The 24,116-nt window shown below is 34.2% G+C and overlaps 1 long non-coding RNA gene across 8 annotated transcripts; it reads right to left on the reverse strand.

The window, feature by feature from the left end:
- Positions 1 to 1,894: 1,894 nt before the first annotated feature.
- Positions 1,895 to 23,229, reverse strand: LOC110006512 (uncharacterized). 8 transcript variants are annotated; one of them, XR_002279541.2, is made up of 3 exons: positions 22,416 to 23,229; positions 22,042 to 22,117; positions 1,895 to 2,487 (listed from the first exon to the last, which is right to left on the reverse strand). It is a non-coding gene; the product is annotated as an uncharacterized LOC110006512 (long non-coding RNA). The 8 variants fall into 8 exon arrangements; XR_016045016.1 differs by having other exon boundaries at positions 22,002 to 22,117; XR_002279540.2 differs by having other exon boundaries at positions 22,410 to 23,229.
- Positions 23,230 to 24,116: the final 887 nt, after the last annotated feature.

Below are 24,116 nucleotides of genomic sequence, written 5' to 3' on the forward strand. Positions count from 1 at the left end.
AAGAAAGAGAGGAGAAGAGAGAAAGTTACCGGCCTAAAGGGTACCGGCCCTTTTCTTCTCTTTCCTCTCTCTCTCTCTGAGACGTACCCAATAACTTCAGTAAGAGTGGAAATTTTATCGAATCAATGAAAAAAGAACCGAAAGTCTTTACAGTTTAGTTTTGCATGCTTATATAGAATTGGGCTAAAACATGGGTGTATGCTTAAAAATTAGCTAGAATTGAAGATAATAACAATTTAATTGAATTGAAGGAAATTCTAAAAATGGGTGCAAAATGATTGTTTTGCCCCTACCTAACAATGTGTGAATTCTAGAACAGTCCATGTTGCTGCCCGAGAACTTGCGTGATCTTCCATGGTTGACCCAGGATCATTCTGATGCCCGTTTGATTGAAAGATTATTGTTTTCTTGTAGGGCTCGGCATGACGATCATTTTGATATCAACTTCGAGCCATGAATCATGTTTTTGAGCCATGATCATGGGACTTGAACTTTGGATGAATCTTGAAAACTTTGGATCAATTGTGTGCTTCTTTTTTGATGTTTTTTCGTGATTTATTCATTGAATCACACTGAGCATGCCATCACGATCACGTTGCAACAAACATAGCTTGATTTCGTGTCCAGGTGAAGATTTTGTCATCTTGAGTTTTTTACCAGAATCTTGAAATCTAGTGGTTGGAATTTATAGCAGCTTTGACGCCTTCGTGTGTGAAATCCATCCGTTCATCGTATGTGAGGTTCGGACCAGAGATATCCACGGATCTCACGCACATAATGCATGTGGTTCGTGCTGATCGGGTATGTGAATGTCGTGATCTGGCTGTTCGAACGAGACGTGCTGCTGCTGAATTTTCTGTAACTTTCTTCATGGATCAGCGACTTTCATTTAGTTTTTCTCTCCGCTTGAGTGTCGTCTCGGAGCATACCACATATCGAATTGCTCATCTTGATGAGACGAACGTGCTCATCAAGACGAGTGAGTTACATGCCCCGAGAGTGACTTCCTGTGACTGTAAAAACAACCGCCTTTAATGGTATTTTGATGGAGTGAGGCCACATGGGAATAGTGTGCAGCCTACCCCTTTCGGTATTTCACCCATAACTTTGTCTTGGAATACCCGATTAAGTCGAAAATTGACCCACATGGGTTTTTGACCGTGACTGATCTAATGGCGGTAGTCTCACAACTGTTTATCGTACCAAAAGTATGTTAGGTACAGGGTCCATTTCAGGGTGCTAGAGACCGATTTCACTGAAAATGTTTCTTTGTGTTCACTGCCTCATACATGTTTGATCGCCATGAAACTTGGCAGGTGGTCTTTTTTGAAGTGTTGATGAAGATCTTGACTAATTTTGGGGATATTCTGAGACTGTCGGGAATTTTGTAGGCTCTATTGATCTGCTTCCTATCAGAGACCAAGGTGCTGAAAAATACGTTGAAACAACTAGTTGGTACATAAAAAACTGCACATTTAGCACTTTGTATTTTATTTCTAATTGGTACATAAAAAACTGCACATTTAGCACTTCGTGTATTATTTCTAATTGGTACATAAAAAACTGCACATTTAACACTTCTGAAATAATAAAGGTTAACATACTAAAAAAAAAGAAATAAAAACCTAAAAAACCAGTTAAATATATTAAAATTAGGTTAGACCAAAAGAAATTAAAATTAGGTTAGACAAAAAGAAATAAAATTAGGTCAGACAAAAAGAAATAAAATTAGGTTAGACAAAAAGAAATAAAATTAGGTTAGACAAAAAGAAATAAAATTAGGTTAAACATATTAAAATTAGGTTAGACAAAAAGAAATAAAAACCTAAAAAACCAGTTAAATATATGTTTCCACAAAGAATTAAAAGTTATAGTTGATGTATAACAACAGTTCTATGGTGAAAAAACATTATTTATGATGATAGAGAACAAGTACAACCAAGCAGCCACATCCATTCCCAAAGCAAAAGCCAGCTGCCACTTGAAGTCCAACATTTTCTCAAATACATAGTTGTAAGAATGCCAATGTTGCTCTTCGAGACAATAGCAGTCTACAAGGCTATAAGTTATCTCAAGACAAGCAATGACTCTCCGTAGTCAAAAGCCCTCAAATGGACACATGAGCTTAAGCATGGAGGCATTAACGGTGAATACCACCAAGATCGGGGTTGGTGCAGGCAGCAACTCTAGCCCCCTACCTAGACCACTGCTCAATGCTCAGCTGTGCATATAGACCATGCAGACCTCAAAGAACTCCTGGTCTCCTAATTGTCTTGAGTCTTTTTATTACTATGTTGTGGTCCTAAATCCATTTTACCACAACAATGATCACCTCTCAAAGACTGAACTTAGAGATAAAGCACAAAGGCAAAAGCTCCAAAGAACGCAATAAAAGGTATGCAAGAGTAAAACAGGGCCTCTTTGTACAAAACAGTTGACAACTTTGTGTAGAGAAATTGGAGTAGTCCCATGAACCTCAATGAATTTCTGGTCAAAGCCAATAGTTCAACAGGTCAGTTGATGACAGGCAAAGAAATAACCAATGATTGGTATGAGAAGCAATATCCAGATTAACCAAGCATAAAACCTACTCATTAGATGGTACTGCGTATACCAATGGGCAGGTTAAATGAAAAAGCCAATAAACGCACTTGGTGAACCAAAGTAAAAAAAGAAAAAGTCGAAAAAAATGAGATCTTCATAGTCCTAAATCAATAGCTTATTTAACTGCCTGATGGTAGCACTTGAAGGTGTTTTTCATATAATCCCTTCACACACATGCCACGCAGACACGCATGCACGCACATATGCTTACACACATTCACAAATGATCTGCATGTACCGGTATATGTTTATGTCAGCATGTGTTTGCATTTGTATACATATGTAGCACTTTTTCAGCAAGAGACTATTGGAAATTGGCCAGATGATTCTCAGTTCCAGCCAGGAAAACATTCCACACAAAAAATTGGTGCTAACCATTATCAGTGTTCACCAAAACGAAGAAGAAGAAGAAGAACAAAAAAGGAACTAAAAGTAGGGTAGTAATTACCCAAAAAGGAAAAAAAATCAGTAGGGTAGTAGCAGTACCATCTGGTGATGTAATTACATAAGATGCATGTGAGCATATGTAGGAAAATGATAATATACATCTACATGTTTGTACATGAAGCATTTAACTAGAAGTAGTGGAAATAGTATCTAAATTTAAGTATATAAGAGAATTTGCAAACACAGGAACGTGCATGTGTTATCTACGTACCGAAAAATATGAGTATGTGAAGTTTGATGCCTTTTTTATTGTCAAATGCACATGTACTACTTCAGAGGGACCAACTTGCACACAACATGGTGCAATTTAGGTTTCACAGGATTACGCTATAAAAACCGTAGAAAGAACAATTTCTATCCTTGGAACACAGGATAGCTTCCAGCTTCTATCTAAAGAAAGAATAGAAGAACACAAAAGGAAGGGTTACAATTATTTGTATATAGGATTAGTGCAAGTAGCGGTTAAACCGTTAACTAGAAGATGACTCAACAATTCAGTCCTGATATGCTTGACTCTAGCCATATAAATTTCTCAGACTCCTTATTGGGAATTGTGGAGTCAAGCCTTTGTGAAGGCCCTATATATTTCAACTGCTATCCAAATTTTTCAGTTTCGTTAATTGATCCCACCTTGTTAAAAGTTTTAACACTGAATCTTAAAACTCAAGGATTCGATATGGAATTTGGTTCTCGAAACATAGCTATCATTTATAGGCTGTGTTATAAGGTTATGAACACGATATGTCCAGATGTTAAAAAGATGGATAAAAAAGGACAGACACTTTCTTTTCAAACAAATATTGAAAAATCCAACTTAATTGTCCCAAAAACGATAACATAGGACCAGGTCAGGGTACCTGCTCAATGGAACTTACATAATGAAGTTCCTGTCAGGCCTACCCAAAATTCCAATGTTAATTCCATTATAGAATTTCCTAATGGAGAAGTGAAATACAGTTTAATCCTCAAATAAGCACTAGGATTAATTTTGCCTCACAAAATCCCATAATACCAGCTAAAAACTCTACTTCTTCTATTCCTACTATGGATTTGGAAAATCAACATTTAGATGCTATTCTCAAAGGCCTAAGAAGAATAGGTGATAATATTCAACAACCAGTTTACAATGTAGAAACACCTAAAACCCAAAATTCTAAGCTCATATCTCATGAGCTTTCATTCTCAGATGTGGAATATAATCCATATCAAATGAATGTTATTGAAATAAAAAAATTTCAAATTAATTATGAAAATTTCAAAAAATATTTTAATAGTGACCATAATAAGGAGATAAGAGAATGGTTCCTAAACAAAGGAACCCCGGCATCCAGACAATAGTTTAAAGAAAAATATGTTGAAGATACGCAAGAGGCTGGAGGAAATATGTTCTTTTTTAGATGGTTTGGGGAAATATTTGTTAAAAAGAATAAATTAAAATTCCCATTTGAATATAGAGACAAAAGATATACCAGAATAAATTATGACATTAATGCAATGTCTGCACAATATAACACCTATAAAACTACTAAAGGTAAAGTAGAAGCTACACATCCATGTGAGGATGTAGTCGAAATCATGGGAGCTAAAGCAGCTCCTTACAAAAATGTAGTTGACACTCCTAATATGGAAGGGTTTAAAACAATTATAGAACAAAACAATTATCTTCAGTCCTTAGGAAGACAGACTGATAGGAGTGAGAGTCTAGTGTCTAAAACTGACACATTAGTTTCTAAAACAGAAACTGCCAAAACTATGCCTTCATCAAGTAAAACTACTACACATTTATTATTCAAGCCCTTTCCAGAGCTTCTTAGAGATAAATTTAAACTCCAGTTGGCAAGCTCTGAGTTTCTAGATGAAATAGCTATTCGTTTAGGAAATCCAAAGATTAATGACAACGAAAAACAAAAAATTCATGAATCTTCAAATAATATGATTGAAGATATAACTAAAGATTGCACAGAAAATAACATAGAAGAATGGGAACAAATGTTTAAGCAATCATTAAATAATCAACTTGCTGAAATTAACAAAGTAGGGTATGGTCTTAAAAAATACCAACAACCCCCACTAAAATGCATTATCCCAGACCTTCTCCTGTTGATTTACAACATGAAGAAGACATCATGATGGGCTCAGCTATGTATGATGGTAAAGTCATAATAGAATGGAACCTAAATACATTAAGTGCATATCAAATACTCACTCTACTTAGACACATGATGATGTATACCACAACAAGTTTATACATTGGGAACCATGACACTGAAATAGCAAAGGACATGATCACTGGCTTTACTGATCAATTACGTGGTTGGTGGGACAATTATCTCACGGAACAAGAGAAAAACTACATCCTAAATGCTAAAAAACAATAGGAGACAGATTATACAACCTGATCAAGTTCAAGATATTCAAGTTACAGAAGATGAGGCTGTAAATACCCTGATTTACACCATTTCTCTACATTTTATAGGCAATACTTCTATCTTGACTCAGACACAGTCAGATCTCCACCAAAATCTTAGATGCCATACTCTCTCTCACTTTAAGTGGTACAAGGATACTTTCAATTCAAGGCTTTTAATTGTAGAAGATTGAAGGGCAAGCTATTGGAAAGCCTAGTTTATTGTTGGTTTACCAAGATTATTTGAAGAAAAGGTAAAAAACAAGCTAAAAGCTAAACATAATGGGGAATTAAATTATGATATCTATACCTTAGGAGAACTGTCTACAGAAGTTTGTGCGATAGGTTTAGAAATATGCAATGACCTAAAACTTAGGAACCACTAGAAAAACAAAACCTAACTAAAAGAAAAGAGTTAGGTGACTTTTGTGAACAATTTGGTTTTGAATCTATTAAATCTAAACCACATCTCTCTAATTCAAGAAAGAAAGAACCTTATAAAACTTATAAGAAGAAATCCAAAAAATTCAAGAGAAAATTCCTTAAAAGAAATAAGTCGAACACAAGTGAAGAAGATAGAGAAAGAGTTGCTAAACATAAAAGAAAATTAGTTATCTACAGAAAATGTGGCAAATTCGACCATTATGCAAATAAATGCATAACAAAAAAAAAATTTCAATAATTTAAACATGGATGAAGGTCTTAAAAGACAATTATACAAGGTTTTACTTACATCTGATGAAGAAGACTAGATTCAGAAGAACTAATTAATTTGATGGATGAATCAGATTCTGAGTCAACTTTAGAAAGTGAGGGAAGCAATAATTCTGATTGCAATTGAGATTATTACAAATCTGTTTTATTAATAAATGGATTGGACATAAACGTTTTGACCTTTAAAAAAAATCATATTTTAGATATCATAAGATAGAAAATCCACAGGCTAAAAGAGAAGCTTTAATCGTATATATGGCTAATGATAAGTCAAATTTAAGCTAAAATAGACAAGACAGACAATATGAAAAATCCACATATGACCTTAAAAATATCATAAATAGAATGAAACAAAAGGAGATGTCTCCAATAACAGCAAAAGAATCTTCTATTCAATAACTCAAATTTGAAATAAATAATGTTAAGCAAGAAATAAAATTACTCAAAATTAGAATGGATCACATAAAAGAAACATCAAATAATCAAAACTCTATTTTAAGAAATGAAGAACCTGTGTCTCCACTTCTGGATGAATTTGAAGAAATAGAACAGAGTAAAATTCCTGAGGCAGAAGCAAATAATATTTCTGCCAAAATTTAAAAGAAATGACTTATGTAAACCGCAAGAATTTAAAATACTGATATTCCTGAGATGTGACAGTCAAAACAAAGCAATTTTAGATATCTGTCATGCATTGAATCAAAATCAAAAACCCCCTTTTATTTTTATTTTTATTTTTTTTTTCCTCAAATCTATATAAACTCTGTTCATAACTAATATTAACATAAAGGTCTAAACATATATACATCTCTTGACAGGACAAATTTACAATGGCGAATTCTTACAAAGTAACAAAAGAAAATTTAAGCACAACTACAATATCTTCCAAAGTTAATCCTGACAAGCACTCAAAATGAAACCGTAGTTATCCTGAAAAAATGTTTACCATAGTTTGATGAGTTTGGCTACTCAGTAAGTGATAATCACAATCCTAAAAATAATAATGTTTGAAAGATATAAATATTTTCAAAAAGGAGATCTATTAACAGAAATGCATCAACAGTGTCACTTTAAAAAATGCATAATTAAGTATAATTCGAATAATTAAAATGCGTAGAACAATTTAACGGCAGAGCATAATTCAAAGGATTTTATAAAATACCCTACTGGCGTCCCAAGTAGGTCACCTATATACCCCATTAGCGTCTTGATGGGTCCACTTAATCCCTATCGGCGTCCTAGATAGGTCCACTTAATCCCTGCAAGTCCACTTATACCTCATCGGCGTACCGGATGAGTCCAGTTAATCCTTACCGGCGTACCGGATAGGTCCACTTATACCTCACCGGCGAACCGGATAAGTCCACTTGCATACTTAAAGTATTTCTAAATCCCTTTAAACATTTGAAAGCAGCAATATCATGTACTCAACATATCACTACAATTATTAATATGAATTTCACTAAAACCATTAATAACAGTCACTTTCAATAACATTTCAAAACTAACCAATCAAATATTTTGGGCTCAAATTCAGAAAGGTAGCAGTTCGTAAAGACATTCTAGCATAATTGCCAATCTAGTATGTATAGAAAAACTCTTATAGAAATCCAAGAATACGGAATTATCACAATTTATGGGATGTCAATTTACAAATAAACATTTCACAGACAATGCTACAATCAAATGCAAAAATATCAGTTTTCAAATAATAAGGCAGTCATTTGCACATGAATTTTACAATGTCTAAATATTAAAAAAGAAAAGAAAGAAATCTCACAATTTTACTAAAAGCATTTCACAGACAATGCTGTAATCAAATGCAAAAATATCAGTTTTCAAATAATATGGTAGTCATTTGCACATGAATTTTACAATGTCTAAATATTCAAAAATAGTTGAAAGAAATCTCACAATTTTACTAAAAGCAAAAATATCACATTTATTTCTAATAATTTTACAGTATCCAAAATTCTCTAACAATAGACAAATAAATTTATTTCTAAGAATTTACAGCATTTAAAATTTCTATATAGATAAAATATCACACTTTTATTAAAAAGATTATTTTACAATGAGGTCACTTACAGTTGCTCATCAGATTTGATTCATCGGAACCATATATACGTCTGGACCATCAAAATGGTCTAAGAGATTCAAGTATTAGAGTTTCTAAGCTTTACTTTGTATGGTTACTGCTCTCGCCTTTTTATTTTCTTTAGAGGAACTAACCCTTGTCGAATGGTCAAGCCCCTTGAAATTGCCGACTACATGGCAGAAGTAAAAATTATATAAGCGAAGGAAGACCTCATTACTAGGTTGTTAAAAAGGGATGGTTGGAGAAGGACTACTCCAAGAGATACATCAAAGCGTTCTTTTCTGTTATCCTCGGAACTCATACGTATATAAGAGATATAAGGGAGAACACTTTGTTTTTCTTTTTCTTTTTCTAATGATTTACAATATTTAAAATTCCTAACAGTAAATAAAATTTCACAATTTTACTAAAAGTTTATTGTTTCAAAATAATGAGGTCGTTTGCGCATAAAATTTATCGCGCCTAAAATTCATGATAATAAGCAGAAGTATTATTTCATTTCAGTCTTAAAAAGAACTGATTATTTTTCAGGATAATGAAGTCACTTACCTAAAATATTTGAGAGGGAGCTTCTGATAAAAATTCGGCTAGAGAGAGGAGCTCACTGTGCTCATAAGAGGGAGAGCGAGAGTGGAGTTCTGTAAGGCGACGCCTTACCCTTCACCATATTTAAGTCTTTTAAAACGCCTCCACCTCATGTATGAGGTGTAGCGTAAATGTCCGCCTTTAACACATGAAAACCACGTCCACTAAAGGATGTAGAAATGCAACAAAGCTTAAACTAAGTGAAGGTAAAAGCTTTTGAAAGTAGTGATGGTCCCTAAGGACCATCATGCTCATATGGACCATCACTTATTGAAAGTTTTTGTTTTTTTTTTTTTAAATTTTAAGATTATTACATTCTTCCCCCCTTAAAGAAATTTAGTCCTCTAAATTTGTGTACCTGATAGATGAAAAAGATTGGGGTACTTTTCTCTGATTTCGTCTGCTCGTTCCCAAGTAGATTCCTCTCTTGAATGGTATTGCCATAATATACAGACCAAAGGAATCTCCTTGTTGCGCAACACTTGTACCCTTCTATGCAGTATCAAAATTGACTGCTCAATGAAAGATAGGTCTTTCCTGATCGGTAAAAGTTCATATTTCAAGATATGGGATGGGTTGGGCTGATATTTTCGTAGTGATGATACATGGAAGACATTATAGACGTTTGCCAATTTGGGTGGTAAGGCAAGTCTATAAGCGACACCTCCGATTCTTTTCATGATTTCAAATGGTCCGATGCAACGTGGGCTCAGCTTTCCTTTCTTGTCGAATCTCATAATGCCTTTTATTGGTGAGATTTTTAAGAAAACTCGATCACCTTCCTCAAATTCAAGATCTCTCCGTCGGTTATCGGCATAACTCTTTTACCGATTCTGAGTTGTCCTGAGCCTTTCTCGAATTAATGCTGTCTTATCTATGGTTACCTAGACAATTTCTGGCCCCAAAAGCTTTTATTCACCAACCTCGTCCCAACAGATGGGTAACCTGCATTTCCTTCCATACAGGGCTTCATATGGTGCCATCTGAATACTGGCTTGGAAGCTATTATTATAAGAAAACTCAATCAGAGGTAAATAGTCATCCCAGCTTCCTGTAAAGTCAATGACACAAGCCCTCAGCATATCTTCCAAGATTTGGATTGTCCTCTTTGATTGTCCATCAGTTTGGGGGTGAAAGGCAGTGCTAAAGGTGAGTCTCTTCCCCATGGCTGACTATAGCCTAACCCAAAATTTAGAAGTAAACCAAGTATCCCTGTCCGATACAATACTGATTGGAACTCAATGCAACAGTACTATTTCCTTAATATACAACTAGGCCAGTCGATCCAAAGTGTAAGTCGTGCGAATCGGCAGAAAGTGGGCAGCTTTGGTCAACCGGTCCACAATGACCCAAATGTTATCATGTCCTAAATTTGTTTTAGCCAAGCCAGAGACAAAATCCATAGAGATGTGCTCCCACTTCCACTCTGGCACGAGTAAAGGCTGCAACAACCCAGAGGGCCTTTGATGCTCAGCTTTTACTTGCTGGCATGTTAGTCACTTAGACAGAAATAGTGCTACCTCTTTTTTTCAATTTATTCCATCAAAAGGTTTTCTTTAAGTCCTGATATATTTTAATACTTTCGGGATGTGTCGTAAAACGAGAGTGATGTGCTTATTCCAAGATAGCTTTCTTCACACTCAGCATTCGGGACACAAACCCGACCTTTGAATCTTAGCAAATCCTCACTACATATAGAGAATTCATCTCTCTTTCCCAACTTCACCTCTTCTACAATTGTTATAAGCTGGGGGTCATTCTTTTGTGCCGATCGAAACTGTTGGATTAATTGGGGTTCTGCCTTAATATTGGCAATCATACTTACCACACCATTAATGGACGGAGTCGGATGCCAATCCACTATTTCCTCTAACAATCTCATTTCTTGGATCATTAGATGAACTCAGACTCCCGTAGATTTTCTACTTAGAGCGTCAACCACAACGTTAGCTTTTCCTGGATGATAATGGATTGTACAATCATAATCTTTTAAGATATCCATCCATCTTATCTGTCGCATATTTAAATCCTTCTAAAAGAAGAGGTATTTCAAGCTCTTATGATCCGTGTATATTTCGAACTGCTCACCATATAGATAATGCCTCCACTTTTTCAAAGCGAATACTATTACAGTCAGCTTCAAGTCATGAATTGGATATATTTTCTCTTATTCTTTTAACTGTCTAGATGCATATACCACTACTTTGCCATATTGCATTAATACACATCTCAAGCCTTTATGTGAAGCATCACTATAAATCACAAATCCCCCACTCCCCTCAGGAATAGTTAAAATAGGTGCTGAAGTTAATCGAACTTTTAGTTCTTAAAAACTCTCCTCACATTCACTTGTCCACTCAAATTTGACATTTTTCTGTGTCAATCGAGTCAATGGGGTTGCGATTCGAGAAAATCCTTCTACAAATTTTTTGTAATATCCTGCCAATCCCAAAAAACTTCGAACTTCAGTCACATTACTTGGTTGTTTCTAATTAACAACAGCTTCAGCCTTTGAAGGATCAACTGATAGACCTTCCTTTGATATGATATGCCTTAAAAATATCACTTGTTCAAGCCAAAATTCACATTTACTAAGTTTGACATACAATTTCCTTTCTCTTAATATTTGCAATATTATTCTTACATGTTGTCCTTCTGATTCTTGGAATAAATTAAAATATCATCGATGAATACCACAATAAATTTATCCAAAAAGGGCTTAAAGACTCGATTCATCAAATCCATAAATGCAGCCGGTGCATTGGTTAATCCAAAATGCATGGCTAAAAATTCATAATGGTCATACCTTGTTCTGAAAGCTGTCTTGGAAACATCTTCACTTTTAATCTTAAGCTGATGGTATACAGATCTAAGATCAATTTTTTAAAACACTTGTGATCCTTGTAATTGATCAAATAAATCATCAATTCTAGGTAATGGATACTTATTTTTCACTGTCACTTGGTTCAACTGTCTATAATCAATACACAATCTCTTGGTCCTATCTTTCTTTTTAACAAACAATGCTAGAGCACCCCAAGGTGACACACTGGGCTTGATAAAACCTTTATCTAATAATTCTTCCAATTGTTGTTTACGTTCTTTAAGTTCTGCAGGTGCCATTCTATAAGGTACCTTAGAAATTGGGGCTACCCCTGGCAATAATTCAATAAAGAATTCAATTTCCCTGTCAGGCGGTAATCTTGGCAATTCTTCAGGGAAAACGTCAAGAAATTCTCGTATAACCGGATTGGTATCCAAATTTATCTCTTCCTTCCTATCTTCTTTGATATAAGCAAGAAAGCCTTGACACCCTTTTCGAAGGAGGCGATTAGCTCGAATACAGGAGATTAAATATGATGGGGAGTCTTCTTTGATACCATTAAAGTAAAATACTAATTGATTCGGAATACTAAAGGTAACCATTTTTTTGTAACAATCAATACTTGCATGGTATGTAGAAAGCCAATCCATGCCTAAGATTACATCAAAATCTTGAATTTCTAGGAGTATTAAATCAACCAACAATTCCTTTTCTTCTATCTTTATTACACAGGATTTGTACACTATATTAGTGTCAATTGAATTTCCCATCGGTGTGGCTACCTCTAGAATGTATTCTAATTGTTCTGGTTCTACGTTTAAGTGGCATGCAAAGTGTGGTGATACAAATGAATGAGTAGATCCAGGATCAATCAAAACATGAGCTACTTTTTTTAACATAATAAGAGTACCTTGGATCACTAATTTTGAGGCCTGAGTATCTTGCTGGGTGATCGTAAATACTCTTTCCTTCATCTGAGGCTTTTGAGCTATCTCTCCTTGCTTTGGAAGCTGTTACATCTGTAAGCTAGGACATTCTCTAATATGGTGACCAATTTTCACATTTAAAATATGCTCCAGTATTATAATAACAAGGGCTCGATCCATGCTTTTTCCCACATTTTTTACATGGTTTTATTGGGCTATGAAGTGGCAAGGGCCTTGGCTTCTTGTTTGTCCTTTCAAACTGTTGTCGATTAGATGGTGTGGGTCTAACTTGACTTTTCTGATTTTTCATCTTTTGGTAATCTTCGCAATCTTTTTCGACAATTTTGGCTCGATCCACTATTTCATCATAAGTTCTCAAATTTAATACTAATATTTTGCTTTTAATAACTGGTCTGAGACCCCTTTCAAATTTTTTCACCTTTCATGCCTCATTGTTAATCATATGTGGTGCACCTGGCAATTCAGTAAACTTGGCCTCGTACTGTGCTACTGTCCGGTTTCCTTGGATTAATTCCAAAATTTTCATTTCTTTTTGGTTTCGAATAAAATCTGGGAAATACTTTTCATTAAATGCCTCAAGAAATACTTCCCAAGTCAAGGGTTTATTTTCTTGGACCAATACTCCTTTTGTCATTCGTCATCAATGTTGTGCTTCACCTTCTAACATAAAAACTGCCAAGGCCACCTTCCTATTATCAGGACATTCCATTACCTCATATATTTTCTCCAATTGCATAATCCATCCCTCAGCTTCCAGTGGGTTTACAGCACCCTTACAAGAAGGTGGGTTCAATTTCTTAAATTGTTTGATATCACTCCCACCATTTCCTGTAACTGACTCTCTAGGTGGATGGTTGTTTTCCATCTGATGTTGCATTAGAGAAACCATATTTTTCAAGGCTTTGTGAATTCCTTCCAAATTAGCTTCAGCTATTCTGGATCTTGACTTCGTCCCGGTCTGTACACACAATAAATGTGATTTTAAGTACATTCTTTTCAAATTTCCTAAGAATCTTAAACCTATTGCTCTGATACCATAGTTGTCAAATACTAATATTCCTAAGATGTGACAGTCAAAACAAAACAATTTTAGATATCTACCATGCATTGAATCAAAATCAAACACCCCCTTTTAATTTTTTTTTCTTTTTTTTTTTGCTCAAATCTAAATAAACTCTATTCATAACTATATTAACATAAAGGTCTAAACATATATACATCTCTTGACAGAACAAATTTACAATGGCGAATTCTTACAAAGTAACAAAAGAAAATTTAAGTCCAACTACAATATCTTCTAAAGTTGATCCTGACGAGCACTCAAAATGAACCCACAGTTATCCTGAAAAAATGTTTACCATAGTTTGATGAGTTCCGCTACTCAGTAAGTGATCATCATAATCCTAAAAATAATCATGGTTGAAAGATATCAATATTTTCAAAAAGGAGATCTATTAAAAGAAATGCATCAAGAGTTTCACTTTCAAAAATGCATAATTAAGTATAATTCGAATAATTGAAATGCGTATAACATTTTAACAACAGTGCATAATTTAAAGGATTTCACAAAATACCCTACTGGCGTCCCAAGTAGGTCACCTATATACCCCATTAGCATCCTGATGGATCCACTTAATCCCTATCGACGTCCTAGATAAGTCCACTTAATCCCAGCAGGTCCACTTATACCTCACCGGCATACCGAATGAGTTCATTTAATCCCTATCGGCGTACTGGATAGGCCCACTTATATCTCACCGGCGAACCAGATGAGTCCACTTGCATACTTAAAGTATTTCTAAATCTCTTTAAACATTTGAAAGCAGTAATATTATGTACTCAACATATCACTGGAATTATTAATATGAATTTCACTGAAACCATTAATAACTGCCACTTTCAATAACATTTCAAAAATAACCAGTCAAATATTTTGGGCTCAAATTCAGAAAGGTAGCTGTTCGTAAAGATTTTCTAGCATAATTGCCAATCTAGTATGTATAGAAAAACTCTTATAGAAATCCAAGAATACGGAATTATCACAATTTATGGGATGTCAATTCGCAAATAAACATTTCACAGACAATGCTATAATAAAATGCAAAAATATCAATTTTCAAATAATAAGGCAGTCATTTGTACATGAATTTTACAATGTCTAAATATTCAAAAACAGTAGAAAGAACTCTCACAATTTTACTAAAAGCAAAAATATCACATTTATTTCTAATAATTTTACAGTATCCAAAATTCTCTAACAATAGACAAGAAAAATAAATTTATTTCTAAGAATTTACAGCATTTAAAATTTCTAACATAGATAAAATATCACACTTTTATTAAAAAGATTAATTTTCGAGATAATGAGGTCACTTACAGTTGCTCATCAGATTTGATTCATCGGAACCATATATAGGTATGGACCTTCAAAATGGTCTAAAAGATTCAAGGTTTAGAGTCCCTAAGCTTTACTTTGTACGGTTACTGCTCTCTCCTTTTTATTTTCTTTTGAGGAACTAACCCTTGTCAAATGGTCAAGCCCCTTGAAATTACCGACTACATGGTAGAAGTAAAAATTATATAAGCGAAGGAAGACCTCATTACTAGGCTATTAAAAAGGGATGGTTGGAGAAGGACTACTCCAACAGAAACATCAAAGCGTGCTTTCCTGTTATCCTCAGAACTCATACGTATATAAGGGATATAAGGGAGAACACTTTTTTTTTCTTTTTCTTTTTTTTTTTCTTTTATTTTCTAATGATTTACAATATTTAAAATTCCTAACAGTAAATAAAATTTCACAATTTTACTAAAAGTTTATTTTTCAAAATAATGAGATCGCTTGCGCGTAAAATTTATCGCGCCTAAAATTCATGATAATAAGCAGAAGTAATTATTTCATTTCATTTTTAAAAAGAACTGATTATTTTTCAAGATAATGAAGTCACTTATCTAAAATATTTGAGAGGGAGCTTCCGATAAAAATTCGGCTAGAGAGAGGAGCTCACTGTGTTTGTAAGAGGGAGAGCAAGAGTGGAGTTCTATAAAGCGACGCCTTACCCTTCACCCTAGTTAAGTCTTTTAAAATGCCTCCCACCTCATGTATGCGGTGTAGCGTAAATGTCTGCCTTTAACACATGAAAACCGCGTCCACTAAAGGAGTGGCAATGCAACAAAGCTTAAACCAAATGAAGGTAAAAAGCTTTTGAAAGTAGTGATGGTCTCTATGGACCATCATGATCATATGGACCATCACTTATTAAAAGTTTCTTCTTTTTTTTTTGAAATTTTAGGATTATTACAGTAAACTTCATCAATAAAAGTATATCCCAAACTGGCATACTTATATAACCATTGTGGTTAATAAAGAATTTAATTTTCGAACTATAGCTCTAATAGACTCAGGAGCTGAACTAAACTGCATAAATGAAGGACTAGTTCCTTCTAAGTATTTTGACAAGACTATTCAAATTCTTAACACAACTGATGGTAAGAGAATGATGATAAATTATAAATTATCTGATGCTGCAGTTTGTAATAATGGTAAAAGGACTTTCTTAGGCAGTTATATTAGGAACACCATTCTTGAATCTTTTATACCCAATTAAACTATTGGATCATACTGGTATTGAATCCGAAATTGATGGGCATAAAGTAAGATTTGATTTTATAGATAAGCCTAAAATCAAGGAAATAATCAAACACAAGATGATATTAAAAATAAAGAACAATTCTTGTTTCATTTAAAAGAGGAAATAAGTCACAGATTAATTGAAGAAAAGTTAAGATCCCCACAGATACAGACAGAAATTGCTTCTTTTCAACAAAAATTAGAAAGTGATGTATGTGCTGAAATTCCAAATGCTTTTTGGAATAGGAAACAACATACAGTAGAACTGCTGTATGAACCAGACTTTAATGAAAAGTCTATTCCAACAAAATCTAGGCCAATACAGATGAATAGTAGATTGCTTGAAATCTATAAAAAGATATTCAAGATTTACTTGATAAAAAGTTAATCAGGAAATCTTACTTCCTTTGGAGCTGCCCTGCTTTCTATGTAGAAAAAGTAGCTAAGGGGTCCCTAGGCTAGTAATTAATTACAAACCTCTAAATAAAACATTAAGATGGATCAGATATCTGATCCTCAATAAAAGGGATTTAGTTAACAGGCTTTACAAAACTACTGTCTTTTCAAAATTTGATATGAAATCGGGGTATTGGCATATCCAGATAACTGAAAATGATCGTTATAAAACGACATTTACAGTACTCTTTGGACACTATGTATGAAATGTCATGCCATTTGGATTAAAAAATGCCATTTCTGAATTTCAAAACATTATGAACGAAATCTTCAATCCTTATAGTACTTTTACTATTGGATTTTCGAAATCAATTAACTAGCATTGGAAACATTTACACTTATTTCATAAAGTCATTTTAAATGTTGGGTTGGTAGTTTTAGCTAAAAAGATTAAGTTCTTTCAAACTAATATTAGATTTTTTGGACATAATATCCACCAAGGTACGACTGTTCCAATTGATCATGCCCTACAATTTGCAAATAATTTCCCGAAGTTATTTTTGACAAATCTCAGCTTCAAAGATTTCTTGGCAGCCTTAATCATACCTCAAACTTTTAAAAGAATCTGGCAATAGACTGTCAACCACTATTCCAACGACTCCGCAAGAATCCACCAGATTGGGGAGAGGAGCATACACAGGCAGTAAGGAAGATTAAACTCAAGACCAAACAATTGCCTTGCCTTGTTTTTGCTCATCCAAAAGCCTTAAAAATAATAGAGACAAATGCTTCTGAATTACGATATGAATGAATCTTAAAGCAAAGATTTCACCCTAATGAAAGGGAAAAATTGGTAAGGTTTACTTCTGGCATATGGAATCCAGCTCAAAGGAATTATTCAATAATTAAAAAATAAATTTTGTCAATTGTTAAATGTGTTACAAAATTTGAAAGTGACATATTAAATCAAGAATTTCTTATAAGGGTAGATTGTAAATCTCCTAAGGATATTCTTGAAAAATATGTCAAACATATGCCTCTAAACAAACATTTGCAAGATGACAAGTCATTCTATCTGCAATCGATTTTAAAATTGAATATATAAAAGGGGAAACCAATTCCCTTCCTGAATTTTGACTCGTGAGTTTTTACAAGGACACTAGAAGAAGAACAGCTAATCACACCCCAAGCAACAGCAGGAATACTCCTTCTCCTAAGACAGAGGAGCAATATAATAAGGAAAATAGCCCTGAAATAAAAAAGAGAACTCTTTATATTGAAAAGGCAGTTCTCCCTATCCTAGTAATAGCAGCCAATCATGCTCTAAAAGAGTCATATGATATTGCAAAATATTATCTAAAAGATAATTTGCATCCCAAATTAGGGTTAAAAACCCGAAATTATTATGAAAAAATACTGACTGAAACTGAGTTAGGAAAAATTGTACATAACTACAGAAATAGTAAAATTATTGGTTACTCAAAATTCCAAATCTTGAAGATAATATCCTATGAGGATTGGGGCTTTGACCCTCTGAAGAGTAAATACTTAGTAGGACCCTTAAATATGAGGGCCTACAACTATTATGACTATATAAAAGAATGAGATATAGTCCTGTTATTCCAAAATGAAATGAAAATCCATAGCTGGTTCCTGCAATTCCGAATGGTCACTAAAACTAGTAAATTCCCTCAATGGTTCAAAAGATGGATGATATATTGGGGTCCATCCCCTGATATTTATCCCCCAACTCCTAGAGAGTCTTTTGAAATATTTCACTCATTTAATAAAGGTATAAAATTAATAGACAATTTCATCAGCTTTGTGGCCTTATATGAGGTCCCTTGGATCTTAAGATGGAAATATTTAGTATCTCAAAATGTTCATGAATGGGATTATATCCCTTATCTTCAAAGAAAAATAATGATAAAATGGTGGGACTCATTCAAGAAGTCTTATGTATCACCAAAAAATATTGCTATTATGAGCCTAAAATCAGCCCAAATTAATGAAATAAGTCCCAATAAAATTACAAACTATTTTAAATTTCTTACAAAGTAAAATCCGGAATTATCAAAAGTAGAGCTAAAAAGGCAGCTCTTAATAGCTCTAAATGATGAAGAAGAGCAAGATAATATGTCAACTACCTCTTCAAAAGAAAATGAAGACTATACACAGAAAAATGAGGATATTGTTACGTCATCCTGACCCCTACTAAAGGGTAGGAAAATCAATATTGGGCCGGCCCAACTCTAACCTGATCCAGGACACGAGGCCCATCGAATTGACGAAAGCACTTATGTCATCAGTTCAATGCTTGCCAGACAAATAACATTTTAGCCACAAGAAGAGAATCTCCACTGTAGCAACTTTACCTGTAGCCACTTACCTCTTGTTGGCCACCTGTCTATTGCCGGCATCTTTATGTCTCATCTCCCATATGAAGCCACGTGAGACCCAGGCGGAAGCATCTTTCCAGACCTCAAATTAAAATTTGAGGTCCACCATCCCCATATAAAAAGGGGTGAAAGCCTCATTCGGGGGCAGAGGTTTTAGAAGCTTAGGATTGGTTTGAGTGTGTTCTCTTGAGAGTGCTCTCCTTTGTTTGTAAGATAAGAGTGGATTGTGAGTGTTAAAGTTTCCTCTGAGTGCTTGTCAGATACATGTGTGATTGTTATTGGAATAACGTGCCTGAATATTATCTAGAGGAGTGGAAACTAATTGCAAGTTTTTGTCAGTGTGTAATGTAAGTGCAATTTTCCTTTATTATTAACATATTATTTTGTACAGTATTTTGTGTATTATTATTGTCATTTGAATATATATATATATATATATATATATATATATATATATATATATATATATATATATAGAAAAATGCTTCTGTGAACCATTGAGCTCACAAAAACAAATGAGCCTAATGGCCCAGATCGAATCTGGGCCGATCTAACGATCATGGATGCTCGATAGTGTTTGAATTTTAATTTTTTTTCTACAATTTCAAATCACTTGAAATTTTAGACGTGTGTTGATAAAAAAATAGGTGAATATTAAAAAAATATTTTATATGAAAAAATGACCAAAATACCCCCACAAATTTTCAGAGGTATTTTGGTCAATTTTAATTTTACGGATTATTTTTTTATATATTTTTATTAAGTACGGCTTGATGAGAAGAACATTCACCTAAAATTTCAAATGATTTAAATTTGTAAAAAAAAAATACTAAAATTCAAACACTCTTGGCCGTCAGATCGACTCAGATTCAATCTGAACCATTGAGCTTATACTATTTTGTGAGCTAGTGGGCTCACCCTAGCATTTTTCATATATATATATATATATATATATATATATATATATATATATATATATATATATATATATATATATATATTAATATGAGGATATTATCAGATATATATCGGGATATTATCAGAGATGTTAATCACTGTGGTTGAGAGTTACAAGGACCATATATTGTAACATGCATTGGATGTGAGAGCAAATTATTTGTAAATATTTCCAAATAACTTGTGATAGTTTTGAAATTTCAAAATGCGTTTAGGGCATTTTTGAAATATTTTGAAATTTTTGTGGAGCTATGTGGAGAAACACAAATTGGACTTTTCTTTTGATTGGGAATCCAAGGAGGAGAGTCTCCTTGGGCCTACACAATAAAGAACATTTCAAAATCATAACCATTTTGTGGGCCAAAAATAAGGACATATACTTCACCGCTTCCATAAATTTTAGAGACTTCAGTCACCTAACTTTTGTAGAACTCCAGGAATAAGGACATATACTTCAATGCTTCCACGACTTTCAGAGTCTTAAGTCACGTCTTAAGTCACCTAACTTTTGTGTTCCATTTCTGACCGCTTAAAATAGTGATGATCTAGGTTGTGGAGGTTATCATCGAAATGTAAAATCTAGAGACCTTAAGATACCTATGTTTGGGTTTAAGGAGAAGAAGTAAATATACATTATGCTCCCATGCGTGAACATAATATTTTGCTTTTTTTTCTCCTTCCAGCAATAGTGCGGTTTGCAGAGAGCCAAGACTCTAAACAATCAAATTAAAATACCCCTTCAAATAGTGTCGAAAAATATGTTTTCAATATTGGAATTTTTTGTGACGGCTTTAAAATATATTTTTATTTTTAATTATAAAAGTTAAAGCTTCAAAAAATAGTGTATATCGAGCAGATCTATAAAAACTAAAAAATTTTGAAAATTGGCGGTCCAAAACTATGGTACAAGATGCACTATTTTCAAAATATGAAATCCATTTTTTTCTCATGTCCATACATCTTGATGTCGATATGATCAATTTGAGGATATTTAGACATCAAAACATCCTCTTCTAGTAAATTTTTGAGATGGGATTTTATTTCATTATTTAGAGCCTCGGCTCTATATAAATTTTTTCCAATAAATAACAGCAAAGCGAATGAACCATTAACATTCAATGAACTTGCATTTTTTATCAAGTTGAACAAGCAACTTGATAATGAAAGTGATGCAACATCTTAAAAAATGAAGTTTTTTCCTTTCTTTTTTTTTTCCAATTTGAGCTGGAAATGTTAGGTCTTCAGCTAGAGAAGATTTTAGTTCTTTTAATTATTAAAATATTTAAAATATGAGTAATTATTTTATAGGACCCTCCCCCACCCATGTGTGTAAGACCCCAAAAGATCACCATTAAAGTTGGTACGAATCTCTAAAAAAGTTATCACATAGGTGTGGGACTTGACTTTTCTAGAGATCCGCATCAAATTTAATGGTAATTCTTTGAGGTCCTACACACATGGGCGGGAGACGGTTCTATATGATCATTTCTCTTAAAATATATAAAAGAATATGTATAAATAGATCCTTCAACTGAATAATAAAATTTAAAATTAGAAATCTTGTTATTTGAAGATTCAGTCCATGATCATTAACTTACAAAATATCCATGTGTGTAGGACCCCAAAGGATCACTTTAAAGTTGGTACGGATCTCTAAAAAAGTTATCATATGGGTGTGGGACTTGACTTTTCTAGAATCCGCATCAAATTTAATGGTAATTCTTTGAGGTCCTACACACATGAGTGGGGGACGGTCCTATGGGATCATTTCTCTTAAAATATATAAAAAAATATGTATAAATAGATCCTTCAACTGAATAATAAATTTAAAACTAGAAATCTTTTTATTTGAAGATTTAGTCCATGATCATTAACTTACAAAATATCTCCCATTCACCATTCCTATTCAATGTAACCATTGGATATTGAAGTTGTAAACATCCAACATTTTATATTTAAAACTAGTGTTTTGAAGTTTGAAGATGAAAGAACCTGGAGGATTGCACCCTTATCATAATAAGTAAAGCATCACCTCAAAACTCACTGATCGTAGCTTTGGCATCAGAAAATCTTCAAATCAATCATGTCTGCTTTTGACAATTGTGATTCTATAAAAATAAAAAAAAAGAAAAAAAAAACAACATTTAAACCTTGAAAATAATGTATATTGTAACACATTGTCTGAACCATCCATTTTGTCTCAAAATTAAGTGGTCACCGGTCTGCAAAATCTGGAATTTTTTTTACTAACAAATTTCACAGTCGGTGTTGGAGCCATTATGGATGTTTCTTATGCCCAAATTACTTTATGGACAAGGATTCTAGGTGAGGCTTTACTCTATTTTTATAAAGCATAGACCTTATAGAAATTGCATCCAAATAAAAAATACTAAGCAAAACCTTTACTTATTCCAAGACCTAGGAGGCCCTTCATGATCACCATGCCTGCAACAAACTTGGGGAAGAAGACAATAATCACAACAAGCTCCACTGAAATCATAAAAATGAACAAGTAAATAATCAGTAGTGCTGCCAAGGCATAAGTGTGCTCAGATTTAACTGGAAGCCTCATCGCCAAGGCAGAGGCCATGGCTATGGCCAAGGGGCCTATGGCTCTGTAGGTTGGCTTTATGTCCACCGGAGCACCACTCGGTTGCTGGATTTAGGTGTAAAGGGCCTGGATTCTGGCAACGGTTGGACGGAGCCGCTGAGCCCATTTATTTTCGGGCTCGAATTCATCGTAGATGGTTGTTTACTGGACCCATCCTGTGGAAGATGAGGGAAAAAGTGGCGCCCTGCATGGATGAGAAGGCCTAAAAGAGTATAGGAGGAGGATCGGAGATCAGTGCAAATCGAAGCCACAGAAACCTTCCTAATAAGTTGCATCATGGAGAAGGAAGGGGCTACAAATAACAATTCCTTTTTTCTTTTTTTTTTTGGTATTTCGGTGGGAAAATAGCGAAAATTTGTTTGAAATAATTTCCAATTTATGTTGGAAAAGATAAAATTGAAATCTGAATTCCGGAAACAATTGAGGTTCGTAGATACTGCCACTACATACACTACCTCAAATATTAAAAAAACAATTGAGGTTCGTGTTAATGTATGAAAACGAGTAGCACGCAAAATGGTGCGACCACCATGGAGCGCACCCGATACTCCCACACTTGCACTGCCCTCCCTCTTTATTCCACGTATATGCTCTATAACGCTATCTTTTACTCTTCTTCCTCTCTTTCGTTCCCCTTATATAGTACGCTTCTTCCTTGCACTTTCTCTCTAAAATATAATAACAGGACTTTCTCTCTCTCTAAACAAAATGTTTGTTCTCTCCAAACCATTTTCCTTCATTGGATGAACCTAGGGAACATATCACCTCAATCAAACTGTGGAATCGTGTTAACGAAGGCCCAGGCATTACTTTTTTAGGGCCAAACCGCCCAGCCCATTACCAGCCTTAAGTCACAGTGTGGACATGATGGGTTCGTTGCACCTGACTTTATTGGATCGGGTCAAGTCCAGGTCCAAATCAAGGTCGACCCTCCCTAACCCAACCCGACAGGTTGGATTAGGCTCCAATATCCCTGGCACTTGTATGAGCTAGGTCTGAATTCAAGTATAACCCAATCAGGTCAAATCGGAATTAGGGTCAATATGGACCTAACCCCACCCATTAATGGGCTGAGGCACCATTTTCACGGATCCTCGGAAAGTCTTGAAATAGAAGCCAGCCAGGATAGTCTCCAATGAAACTCATGCAAGCCCATGAACTCATTCTCATTGATGAAACAAATCCATTGCTCCAGCCAGAGCATACTGTACAACAACTCCCTCGGGCCAATTTGTTACTTAGGAGAATTCATTCCATTCAAAATTTTGGCATCTACCTAGGTATAATAGATATTGTTTTCACAGAAAAAAAATTTTGCATTTTGAGTTCTTGGCATCAAGATCTTTTCTTCCAAAAATTGAATGGCTATTGGTCTTGAAATATCATTCTTTTTGAGTTCTTAAACACTTGTCACTTCGCTGCAACTTCTAAAACGAAAAATCATTTGCAGGTTTTGTTGAGCATGACTTTTAGGTGGGGACTTTTAGGTCTAAGAA

The sequence above is a fragment of the Amborella trichopoda genome, chromosome 11 (assembly GCF_054954075.1).
Source record: "Amborella trichopoda isolate Santa Cruz 75 chromosome 11, AtrichopodaSantaCruz75HAP2 v2.0, whole genome shotgun sequence".
Classification (NCBI taxonomy): domain Eukaryota; kingdom Viridiplantae; phylum Streptophyta; class Magnoliopsida; order Amborellales; family Amborellaceae; genus Amborella; species Amborella trichopoda.